Genomic DNA, 12379 nt, shown 5'->3' with positions numbered 1-12379 from the left:
AAGTACTAACTGGAACAAAAGCTGGGAAAGGAGTCAGCCTTGATGTAATGAAAGTAGGATACAATGCATCCAGCAGCACCAGCTCCTCCGCTGGATAATCAAGGATCGCCTGAGCTCCATCCTATGTGGACAGCAAATCAAGAAGTAACATCCGGATCGGAGGATCCACGGGAACCCTAGGCTCCTCGAATGCAGACTGCCAGAGAACACGCTCGCCTAAAAACAAAGCGTTTGTCCTCTGAAAGACTGGAAGTCCCTGATAAATAGCCCGAAAATGACAACGAATCATGCCAGACCAGACAGCCTCAGGGACTCTGACGATCAAACTCCAAGGACGGAGATCGATCTATAAACACAACCACATGAAAAATCATCAGAAAATAAATAATAAAAAACCAAAAGATGCACATGTAGTTGGAGTACTCACCGACGCACGAGTCGCCGAAAGGATCCTCTGGCGAAAGTCTCCGGCTAAAGTGGCCCGTCTCTTCTTAATCGTGACCAATCAATGGCCGATAGGAAAACGAGCAGCCCAAAGCGTCTTGGGGCTAAGAAAGGAAGGTACGAGTGTCCCCAAACCTAAAATTGAAAAATGATAAGCTTAAAGGAGAATAACAAAAATAATAATTAAAAGAAGCTTGAAGTACGTACCTCAAGAATACGACCGTGCCACGTAAGGGAGATCCGAGGCACCTCAGTAGCTGTCGCAGAATCCATTACTCGGGTCCCCTTGCCCATAGGTGTAAGTGTACGGGCATACGACACCTCCGCCCAACTCAGGTTACCTACTTGCCCCAAATCACTGAGGCAAATAAGTAACCCAATAGCAAAAGTCCTGAGTCAAGTCATGAGAAAAGATTTGGATATATGCCTCAAGTCCTGAGTCATGTATTTCTATCCTGTGGACATCCGGCTCGAATACTGGACCATTTCGGCTCGAATACCAAAAACACTTTTTTCATCTTTTTACTTTGTTAAAGTCAGGCTAAAGTTTCAATGAAATATCGTGGGACTTTAGACCAACGATGACATGATTGAGAGGAAATCATCCCCTTTTATTCTTTTTTAAAAACTGATCTCTTCTCATGACTTGACATCACTCAGGACACCTCTACTTGTAAAAGCATTCTACAATTGCAAAGGATCAATCTAGATTCTTTAGCGTGTTAAGACTAGGAAAATTTTTTCCTAGCCTTAGTAGCTACTTGTTTCGAACACTTAGCGAACCAAGGATCGTTTTCGCATCCTTAACATTTCTGAAAGATTCTCTATTCTATGAGAACTTCATAGAAGGAGTCTCAGATTTATTTCCTTGACTACTTTAATCATCGTCTATTCTAGACTCGATCAAAGTGGGGGCTATCTGTAGACATCTACTTTTGGCCTCCTGTCCCAACAGGAAGTGCAATGACGATAAATAAAACCATCTTCATGTTATATTAGAGTGGATAATGCTTATGGATAACTGGTTAAGCCACAAAACACAAAATCTAGCCCAAACTAAAAAAACAAAGCTAAACAAGGTCCAATTAACTAAATCCGATCAATATTAGGCTTAAGCCCGTGCTTAAAACCCAATGATGACGGTTTAGGAGCGCCTAGGTTAAATTTTAATGCTGCCGCAGGAAATTCCGCGCGCATCTCAAATAGTCATGCTGGGCTGGCGCGCGCAACTTATTCAGTTGTGTGCGACACTCAGCACAACCTCTAGAGATGCGCTCACAGAAGATTCAGAATTTTATGAATATATAGAATCGAATCTTACCATAACGCCACACGCAAGACATTTAGTTGCGCTGCCCATAGCAGCGTAACCAAATCACTTGCGCTGGGATGCCGCGCGCAACTTATCCTGTTGCGCGCGACACTTGCTGCGGAAGAATGTTCAAAACCCTAATTCTACCCATTCCCTACAAATAGAGGCTTAATCTAAGGCTTAAACACACAGAAAAATAACCTAAAACTCTGGCGGAATACTTGTGAACTTGTGCTACCTAAACACTCTTGTCCTAAACACTCACCCCTTAATATTTTGTTACTACGGTGGAGGTTCCCCAACAAGAAGGTGTCCATAAGTGTTCTAAACGGAGATCAAGCAAAGAGAAGTGGTAAATTCCCGAGAACTTAGATAAATTATATTTATTTTATTGTTTAAAGGAACATTAATTAATTAATTAGTGTTGTTTGAACACCTTAAAAGGACTAACTATTTATTTCCATATAGCATCTTGCGTTAAATAAAGATTAGGATTGGATAATTAATTGTTGGTTGATCACTTAAGTCAAGGCGAATATTGTTTATTTTATTGTTCCTTTCACGAAATTGATTAAATAAATAATCACGATGTTGCAATGTAATTCCTACGTGAATTAACGTGTGTAAATAAAATCAACTAACTTAGTTTTAGGTATTGCGTTACATGTATTGTTTGGTAATGAAATTACAAAAAAGGAAGAGCTAGTAGAAGCCGTACTAGGGCTAGAATAGCGATTCCTCCCTAAAGGTAAGTTATTTTAGTACCCTCGCTCCCGAACTCATTTCTGGTTTATATAGACCAATTTGGGCATGGGTAAACTTTCGATTCAAGCTAATTATTCCATGAACTCCATATGGAAGAAAGGCATGAACGAGGTTTATGAGTGTTCCTAAAACTCATTGGCGACTCCTACTTGTTTCTTACAAAAAAGCGTGATGAGAGTATCATTTCTAATTCAAGGTCTCCCAAATAGTCAGGAATTCAAATCCTAATACACCTTAACAAGTGTAAAGTCCTAGGCTTTTAAGTGGCCATGGGCAGCTAAGGAAGGACCCCCTACGATAGGATCACCCTCCTCATAGATTTATATTTTTTTTATTGAAGTTACTAACAATTTATTCGTGACGTAGCAATTTAAAGGAACGTGTAGAGTGTGAGTAATTAATTAGTTTAATAACTCTTATTTTATTTTAATATTGCTAGTATCATTATTAGGTTAATTTATATTTGATTTGACTAACGCTATTATTGTTGAATTGCTTCTAATATTAATGGTTATTCTATTATTTATTATGATAACTATATTGCATGTTAAAGGGAATATGTAATTGAAAATCACGCCTAATAAGATAATTTGGACAACCGGTTTAGGTTCCTATTTAATCTTGTTGTTTAATTCAAGTGATCACAAATATTTAAGAATTATGTGTTGCATTAATATTCAACCAATTTAGCATAATAATAGTTTGGAGCAAATCGAATATTTTGTTTGTATGCCTTTGAGATCGCAGGAATACTTTTCACTGTAAGAATCAAGTAGAGGCCAATACGGGCGAATGTGACTCCATGACTCACTTCATACCTTCATTCCCGATCCTCCTTTCGTGGTTCCGAACCATACGAATTTAGTAATCTCATGGATTATGAATGGGGTGTAACCTTCATGGGTCAATCGTTGTTGCCTATCGTTGTCCCTTATTCGTGGTTGCCTTTTATGATCCGTGAATGGTTTACAAGTTTCTTTAAATTTTGTTGGCGGCTCCCTACTTTGCTTTGTCCCTAAATCGTTTTCCCTAATCGTATATGTCAATTCCCATTTCCTATGAGTGCCAAGCATATTCACACATGCTTTAATGTGGGCACACTTCAAATGACGCTTACAATTTGGCGACTCCACTGGGGAGGATTCTTAGTTATTTATCGATTTGAGTGATCGGTATTTTATTAAGATGAGTGATGAGACATGAAAGATTCTTAAAAATATTCCTGTGATTAAATTAGCATTTTTACATATGCATAAACGTTTTAACTTCGTATTTCAGATCTATCCCGTAGGAAAAATTGGATAACCTGGTCGTGAACGAAGAAAATAGGGGCACCAGTCAGATTTCCTGATTGTCATGCCACGACAGAGCTTGCCGTGTCACGGTGTAGGGCACCGTGACGTGGTGTCCAGCACAGTGACATAATGGATTCTTCCGTGTCGCGGCAGTCCTGAAATCTTTCCAATGGCTTTATTTCTCTTCTCACAGTTAGCTTCCTTCGATTTTTCTGAAAAAACATGTGTGTTCTATATACGTCTTAGCCCTGGGGGATTTAAGCTCTATCAACCTAAAAACTCTCATGGCAATAAGGGTTCATACGAGTTTTTAAATCCACCCAAACTATGGAGTCAAGTTCGATTTCATCAAGAACTCGCGGAGCCGCCCGTTGGCATACACCCTCAAGGGAGGCTGCCTTGCTAACGCGTCCAAACTCTTAACCATGGTACCCTTTTGACACAAAATAAAACCTGACCATAGTGGAACATAGAACTATACCTTAGGTTGCGAACTATTCTTTGCATCATTGTGCCTGTGTGTATATTTGGTCGTTTTGATCCTAACCTTAACGATCTTTCTTTGTCTATGGTGGATTTTTTTATGACTAACAATTGCCAATGGATCGTACTCACTTAGTAATTAGCACAAACTCTAAAATAAAAAATAAATTAAAAAAAAAAACTGGAACTGTTTATCGTGACAAGGCAAAAAACGCCGCATCACGGCAATCAGTACCTTGTCACGGCGGCCTGTACCGCGCCACGGTGCAGGTTTTCCATGACACGACAGTTGCACCGCGACACGGTGCCCAAGTTTAAGTCCAGTTAGCCCCTATTTTGGTCTTCCGTGCTAATTTAGTCCACGTGTCAGTCATTTTGGTTACTGTTCACATGTCTAGCCATACGATCATACCACGAGTCTTATAACATCACTTAATCACTCACGAGTCGAGTATAGTCCACACACTTTATTTATGTTCCAACTTGAGTCGTGCGCCATGTTGTTTATGATCGTGTACTAGGTTGATGCACCTTTTTTTTTTGTCATAATAAGAAAATGAGTGGAGTTTATTCTCACCTGTTTTCAAATGTCTATTTTTTCCTTCCTTTGCAATCTTGACCAATTACTACAAGAAAATAACCTTTTCATAGCGATTATTTTAACCTTTAGTATCGATTGTAATTGCAACAAAAAGCTTCCCCAACGAATGGTCATTCGATACAATATCCCCCGTTGCCTTAGCCTTTAGTAGTGGTTTTCAATATCGCTGGGGTTGGCCTCAATAATCGATACGAAAAACTACATCCAATCGTGTTGATTATTGTAGCGATTACAATCGCTATAAATGTTCAATTCATTTTCTTCAAAAAAAAAAACATGCGTATGATCTTTACAAGATTCGAACATGCAACCTCAAACTCTTATATTAAATGTTTCACAAATAAGCTATGAAATATTTTATGTATTCTTTGTCAAACAATATTTATATATCTAATGTTGAAAAGGATTTTCGTATCGATTTTTAGGATTTAGTGACGATTGTAAATAATACGATTTCTCAAAATTATATAAATGTGTAAAAATAGTGTGGATATGTATTATTATGCTTTCCGTATCGATTTTTTATGGGAAAACCATGACGATTGTAAAAATGGTACAACATCCTTAATTATTTCACAAACATATATACTTGCATATTGTAGCGAATGAACAATCGCTACGAAATAATCGCTTCGAAAAGTGATTTTTCTTGTAGTGAATGAGTTAAACAATTAAGTAAATTATTTTATTTCACAGTACTTGGTCAAGGATCAGGGGTAGATTAATACGGTTTGTCATTACCGCAACAATCTCTTAAATCCAAGAGGCGTAAAAAGAGAACTTTGCCATCTCCACATTAATTATCACCTTTCAATGGCCACTAAGGAAGATATTAAGAACATCAACAAATCCATCAAGATAGTGTCTGCCATGATGGAAACCCTTACCACTAGGGTCATTACCATGGAACAACACAAGGTCATTGTTTCTACCCTTGAAAAATTGAAGGAACAAATGAGTAAGATTTCTAAGGATTTTACTTATGTGGAACAGCCTCCCACTCCTTTGGATGTGAAAGACAGGCTCCCTAAAAAGTTCTCCACTGCTGATATTCCAAAGTTCAAGCATACTGACAATCCAATATTCCATTTAAAGGCGTTCTCTGCAACCATGGCTCTTAAGGGATTGGACGTAACAATCTTCCCTACGGTGTTCCCTCTCTCCTTAGAGCATGCTTGCCAACAATGGTTTTATTCCCTAGATGCCAAGCGTACTACGATTTGGCAAGATGTCACCGACAATTTCACAAATCATTACAAGTGTAACATTCAAACTAAAACTTTTGAACGTGAACTCTCAATTCTTAAACAGAAAGAGAGTGAAGGCTTCACCGCTTATCTGAACAGATGGAGGGAAACGACTTTACTCTTGGTAGATAGTCCCATATAAAGAGAGATGGTTCGCCTCTTCATTCAAAATATGACTCACAAATATAGGGAACATCTTAAATTTCTTCCACTGAACACTTTCGAAGCTGTATATGACATCGACATCAATATCGAGGATGAGCTAATAAAGGCTGCTGGTAGTAATAATAATAACACTTGGAAAAACAAGAAGAAATACCATCCTTCTTCTTTGTCTTCTAAGCACGAAAATACTACCAACAATATAAGCCAAGTTGATCTCAATGAAGTGTTAGCTCTTGATGCTCCATTGCCTAAGAAGAAAAGAACTTACACTCCTTTAGGAATGACTTATGATGCGGCCTTTGATTGCCTTTACGGTCAAGTCTTGATCACACCTATTGGGCCATTTCCAAAGCCAAAACCTGAAGAAAGGAGCGCCAAATGGAATCCTAATGCCCATTGCAACTACCATCAAGGAAGGGGCCACACTACGGAGCAATGTTAGAATTTGAAGGACGTCATTCAGAACTTGGTGGATGCAAACAAACTTCCTGTCCCTCCAGGCGGCAAGAAGTAAAGAACACAAGGCGCACAACAAATCTTTTGTGCAAGATTTCATGATTTCTTTTTTTCTTTATCATTCATCTCCATTCCCCCATTCATGTCTAGCATAGGTTTTCCATTTCGAATTTTTATATGTTTTATGTGTTTCGTTCACCTTTTCTGTTAATAAAATGAGCAAATTTCCTATATATCTCGATCATGACTTTCTTATGCCAAAAAAAAAGAAAAAAGAAAAATCAATTGCCGAACTAAAAACAAGGTACACCAATGATTTGAGGCACCTTTGCAACCATGTCATTCCCCTTAAACCATTTTCAATCACATATCCATTTCTTCATCAACCACTTTGAGCCTTGTCTAATGGTTGGCCTTATTTATTCAACTCACATTCACCTAACCTTGGGATGGAAAGGTGTGCAAATTGTGTAACATTCAGAAAGCAAGTTCAACTAAAAAAAAAACAAGAATGAATGAATAAAAAAAAGTCTAAAGGCAAGTGTTCCAATGTCTCTGATATGAACATGTCTCAAATTTTGTCTCTCATCGAGTACTTTGTACCATACCTGAGAAACATGAATGCTAAGGGAGTGATGGACCACATGATCCGAGATTGCCTACATTGATTCAAAAGAATGAAAGAAAAAAGAATGAAAAAAAGAAAATAAATTCAAAACAAAAAAATATATGAAAAATAAAACTTGCAAAGTCCAATACATAAATATATATCTTGGGGGCTTTTCTCGGGTCTTGAGCCTTTTACCCCTTTATTCCTTAAACCATCAGCTTAACCACATTATAACCCTTGAAATACCTCTTTGAATTGTACATACACTTATGCAAAATTCGATTAGAGCTACGTTCGGCCTGATTCCTAACGGATACGTAGGCAACCTCACATTGTGGTGCGGCCACATTCATAAGCATGATTAAATTGATGAATATCCAATGCTTACCCCTATGACCTTATCCATCTAGAGCTAGACTTGGAGGCTTGAACCCACATCATTTAGCCTTCCAAGCCTAAAAGGTCACCATTTCAACTCTTGTTACATCTCCTTCCATCACCATAGCCTTTGCAGCCTAACCTTAGTATACTTTCACACACTTCTTTAACACATACATATCCATATCATCTTTCCCTTAGGAACCCTTTATCGTGAAATCTTGTTTCAACACTGTGCATGTTTCATTGTCTTTCAGAAACATTGTGTACTTGCTTAGCTTCCTGACTTGAGCAATGTTCATTGTTTCACGCATCGCGGAGCAACATTTGTATATCAATGATATTTAATCATACAAAGCATATCGTGCTTAGCTCCTTTACCTAAGCAATGATCATTATGCAATAATCACTTCATCTATATACGTGCTTAGCTTCCAGACCTAAGTGACGTTCAAGATCGTTTCTTTACACCATATATGATGCTTAGCTCCATGACTTAAGTTCAATCGTCTATCGTGTCACATGATGTAATTGTCCTTAGCCTCATGGCCTAAGAACATGCATCATGCATACGATTCATTTTGTCTTGCCTAACGAGGAAATTCAAAACTCCTTCCCGTTTTCATATTTTTTTCTTTTGGGGAAATTCAAAAACTTTTTCAAAATTTGCTCATCGAGGGAAGTTTGAAAACAAAACTATTTTTTCACGTCTTTCTTTTTCGGGAGAAAATTTGTACCCCCCACTCGTCTCACAAAAAAATGATGGCCCTCCACTCATCACATGATAAAAATGACGGAAAATTTTTGCTTTTACATTTTCGGTTGCTTGTGTCTGCACACACACCATGTACACACACAACCATAAGTCATATACATGTCATGTTGTGTCAAGTCAAACTTGGTCAAGTCAGTTGGTCAAGTCAATCATTACGAGTCCCTTGGCAAATTTATTTAGCAGGTCTTATTTACAGCCCACATCCGGGGACAAGAAGACCATCTATAGCCCACTTCTTGGGACAAGCGGACCATCTACATCCCACGTCTGGGGACAAGCGGACCATCTACAGCCCACGTTCAGAGACAAGCGAACCATCTACAGCCCACGTCCAGGGACAAGCGGGCCATCTACAGCCCACGTTCCAGGACAAGCGAACCATTTATAGCCCATGTTCGGGGACAATCGAACCTGCCAAAATCAGACAAGTCTTTCCTCAAGCATGGAAATTGTCATCTGTTGGATTTCTTCAAGCATAGAAAGCCGCCAAATTCATATGTCGACTTTCCTCAAGCATTGAAGGTATTATATGGTGGACTTCTTCAAGCATAGAAAGCCGCTAAATTCATATGTCGACTTTCCTCAAGCATGGAAAGTATTTCAACAATCATCATTTGGTGGATTCCTTCAAGCATAGGAAGTTACCAAACTCATTTGTCACCGATACATTAGTGTCAGATACGTATTCTATCCCTTTAATCTTTTATCTGTGGAACTAACATTTTTCTACAAGTATCGGTGTATACAGAGTGATTTAGGATCGCAGAACGTCTTAAATCATTCTCCGTCCCTATCAACTAATTTGACTATCCTTTTCGAAACTGACATTTCTACAAACTCAGTCAAAGTGGGGGCTTCTGTAGACACTTAAAAATGTCTCCCCAAAACCAAACCCGATGATAAACAACCTTTCACCGCCATTACCGGTAGGGTTGAGTATTTAATCTTTGGATTGTTTAAATCCATGTTCTATCAAATACATTTCATAAACCAATCCATTTCCTAGCTCATTTCCCTAAACCATTACTTGTTTTCCACTTTTTGTGTCCACATCGCAAAACCGAGAGAAATTGATTTTTTGGTCTTATATTTTTGATCCAATTATTATTTGGTTGGATAGGCCTTGAAATAAGCTTTCCAAAAATATATCATAAGCCTAATTCAAAACACTAAAATCAGCCAAAAATCGCCACCCTTCTACTAAACGGTCATATCATAAAATCTATAAATTATTTTGACTTGATTTTAATTGTTTTGGAAAGTATACTTGATAATATTTCCAATGATATATTATATGCCTTCGAGTAACTGATCAAAAGTTATCACACTTTTTGAAATGCTTAAAAAAACTGGAATTACCGCAGAGTAGTTAAAACTGTCGCGACGTTGGGCTTGCTAATGTGGCACGCGGCCAGGTACCGTGACACGGGATTCTTCACCGTGTCACGGTGCTTTCCCGTGTTTTTTCCGCGTTTCTTTCCCCAGGCGCCTGAGAATCAGGATACAAAACTTCCCCGCGTCACGGGAAACTGTGTCGCAACACGGGGAGTACTGCCATGTCATGGTGGGTTGCTGACGTGTCACGATGCCCACAAAACTTCCTTGTGTCATGGGAAACTATGCCGCGACACGGGGAGAACTTCCGTGTCACGGTAGGAATTCTCGTGTCACGGTGCCCGTTCCTGTGACACGGGGCAGGTTCGTGTCTTTTCTGCGTGCACCCTTCACGCATTTTCACTCCCCGTAGGTCTAATATGCCCCGTGTTACACAACAATCCCCTGTGTCACACAATATTCCCCCGTGTCACGGTAGAATCTGTCGTGACGCGGAAGAATCTGCCATGTCGCGGTAGCCTTTTTTAGGGTTTATATCTTTTTACTGTTCCGTGTGTTCCCTCTACTCATTTTCCCTATAAATACCCTCCTCATTCCTGCAGTTTGGGGCATCAAATCCTTCTCTATTCCTCTCTTTTACACCAAAAATCATTCTTCTCTCTCTCTCATATTATAAGCCTTAAACCTATATTCCTAATTACATCATTCTTCCCCGGCCCTAAGCACTCCAAGGAGTCCATACTTAACCCGAGGTTCCGTCCCTAAACTAAGGCGTGAAAGGTACAAATAACTGAGGGTTTGGACCAAATCAACTCTACTTTTTTATTTAATTTAATTTAATTTTTATTTGATTAATATTTTTTATTGAAGTTACTTACAATTTATTCGTGACGTAGAAATTTAAAGGAACGCGCGGAATGTGAGTAATTAATTAATTTAATTACTCTTATTATTTTATTTTAATATTGCTAGTATCATGATTAGGTAATTTATATTTGATTTGACTAAAGGTATTATTGTTGAATTGCTTCCAATATTATTTTTGATTCTATTATTTATTATGATAACTATATTGCATGTTAAAGGGAATATGTAATTGAAAATCACGCCTAATAAGATAATTTGGACAACCGGTTTAGGTTCCTTTTTAATCTTGTTGATTAATTCAAGTGATCAAAAATATTTTAGAATTATGTGTTGCATTAATATTCAACCAATTTAGCATAATAATAGTTTGGAGCGAATCGGATATTTTGCTTGTATGCCTTTGAGATCACAGGAATACTTTTCACTGTAAGAATCAAGCAGAGGCCAATACGGGAGAATGTGACTCCATGAATCACTTCATACCATCATCCCCGATCCTCCTTTCGTGGTTCCGAACCATATGGAGTTAGTAATCTCATGGATTATTAATGGGGTGTAACCTTCACGAGTCAATCGTTGTTGCCTATCGTTGTCCCTTATTCGTGGTCGCCTTTTATGATCCGTGAACGGTTTACAAGTTACTTAAAAGCTTGTTGGGGGCTCCCTACTTTGCTTTGTCCGTAATCGTTGTCCCTAATCGTATATGTCAATTCCCACTTCCTATGAGTGCCAAGCATATTCACACATGCTTTAACGTGAAGCGCACTTCAAACAACGCCTACATATCCTAAGGTAAGCATTGCCTTGCTAATGGCTCCAATCCATTCTTTGTTAGATAATCGTTGCATCCAATGCATCTTGACGATATATCTCTTTTGCCACAGTATGTGAGGACTCCTCACTCATACCGATGAGTTCAACTAAAACCAACATGCACACCCGGTGTGCCTTACATTCCTTGGAGTAGTGATGGTACCTCGCTTTGGCGTAACCCACCATCACCCTCTTTCGGTTGGTAAGTGTTGTTTTGGAAAGGCAAGTTTTACTCAATATTATTAGGGACCTAGGGTTTCTATGTTGGTTGATTTAAGTGAACTTAACTAATCATCACAACATTTTGAAAACCTAAACATGCATCTAACATCTCATTCATATATAAGCACAAGCATAAATATATAAAGCTTAAGTATAAGATGCATATTGTCAACTAGCATGACCCCTTGAATTCTTCAAGTCTTCAAAAGGTCTTCTCTTGCATCTTCATGGCTTTGTCTTCAAAGAACCTCCGTCTTCAAGACTTAACCAAATTATGCAACTACTAGTATCTACAATTAGGATTAATCTAAATATTAAGGTACAAAAATACTCAACGGTACGTAGACCGTATTTGGATTTACAAAAACACATCACGGCACGTAGTCCGTATTTTCTATCCTAATCGGGTCCCACTAGTTGCCATTTCATAAAACCTGAGAGAGAATATACATTCCATTCATCCATTCACTATTTGTGAATGGCCCATGCATTTTACAACGATAAACAAGTAACAATACATAAATTTCACGCGCGTACTAGTAACTAATCTAGGTGGTTAATCCGATTAACAGCCTAATTAAAACTAGTCAAGGCTGTTTAACCGATTATGT

The sequence above is a fragment of the Chenopodium album genome, chromosome 5 (assembly GCF_948465745.1).
Source record: "Chenopodium album chromosome 5, dcCheAlbu1.1, whole genome shotgun sequence".
Classification (NCBI taxonomy): domain Eukaryota; kingdom Viridiplantae; phylum Streptophyta; class Magnoliopsida; order Caryophyllales; family Amaranthaceae; genus Chenopodium; species Chenopodium album.
The sequence above is the reverse complement of the archived record's forward strand: the minus strand, read 5'-3'. Positions refer to the sequence as shown.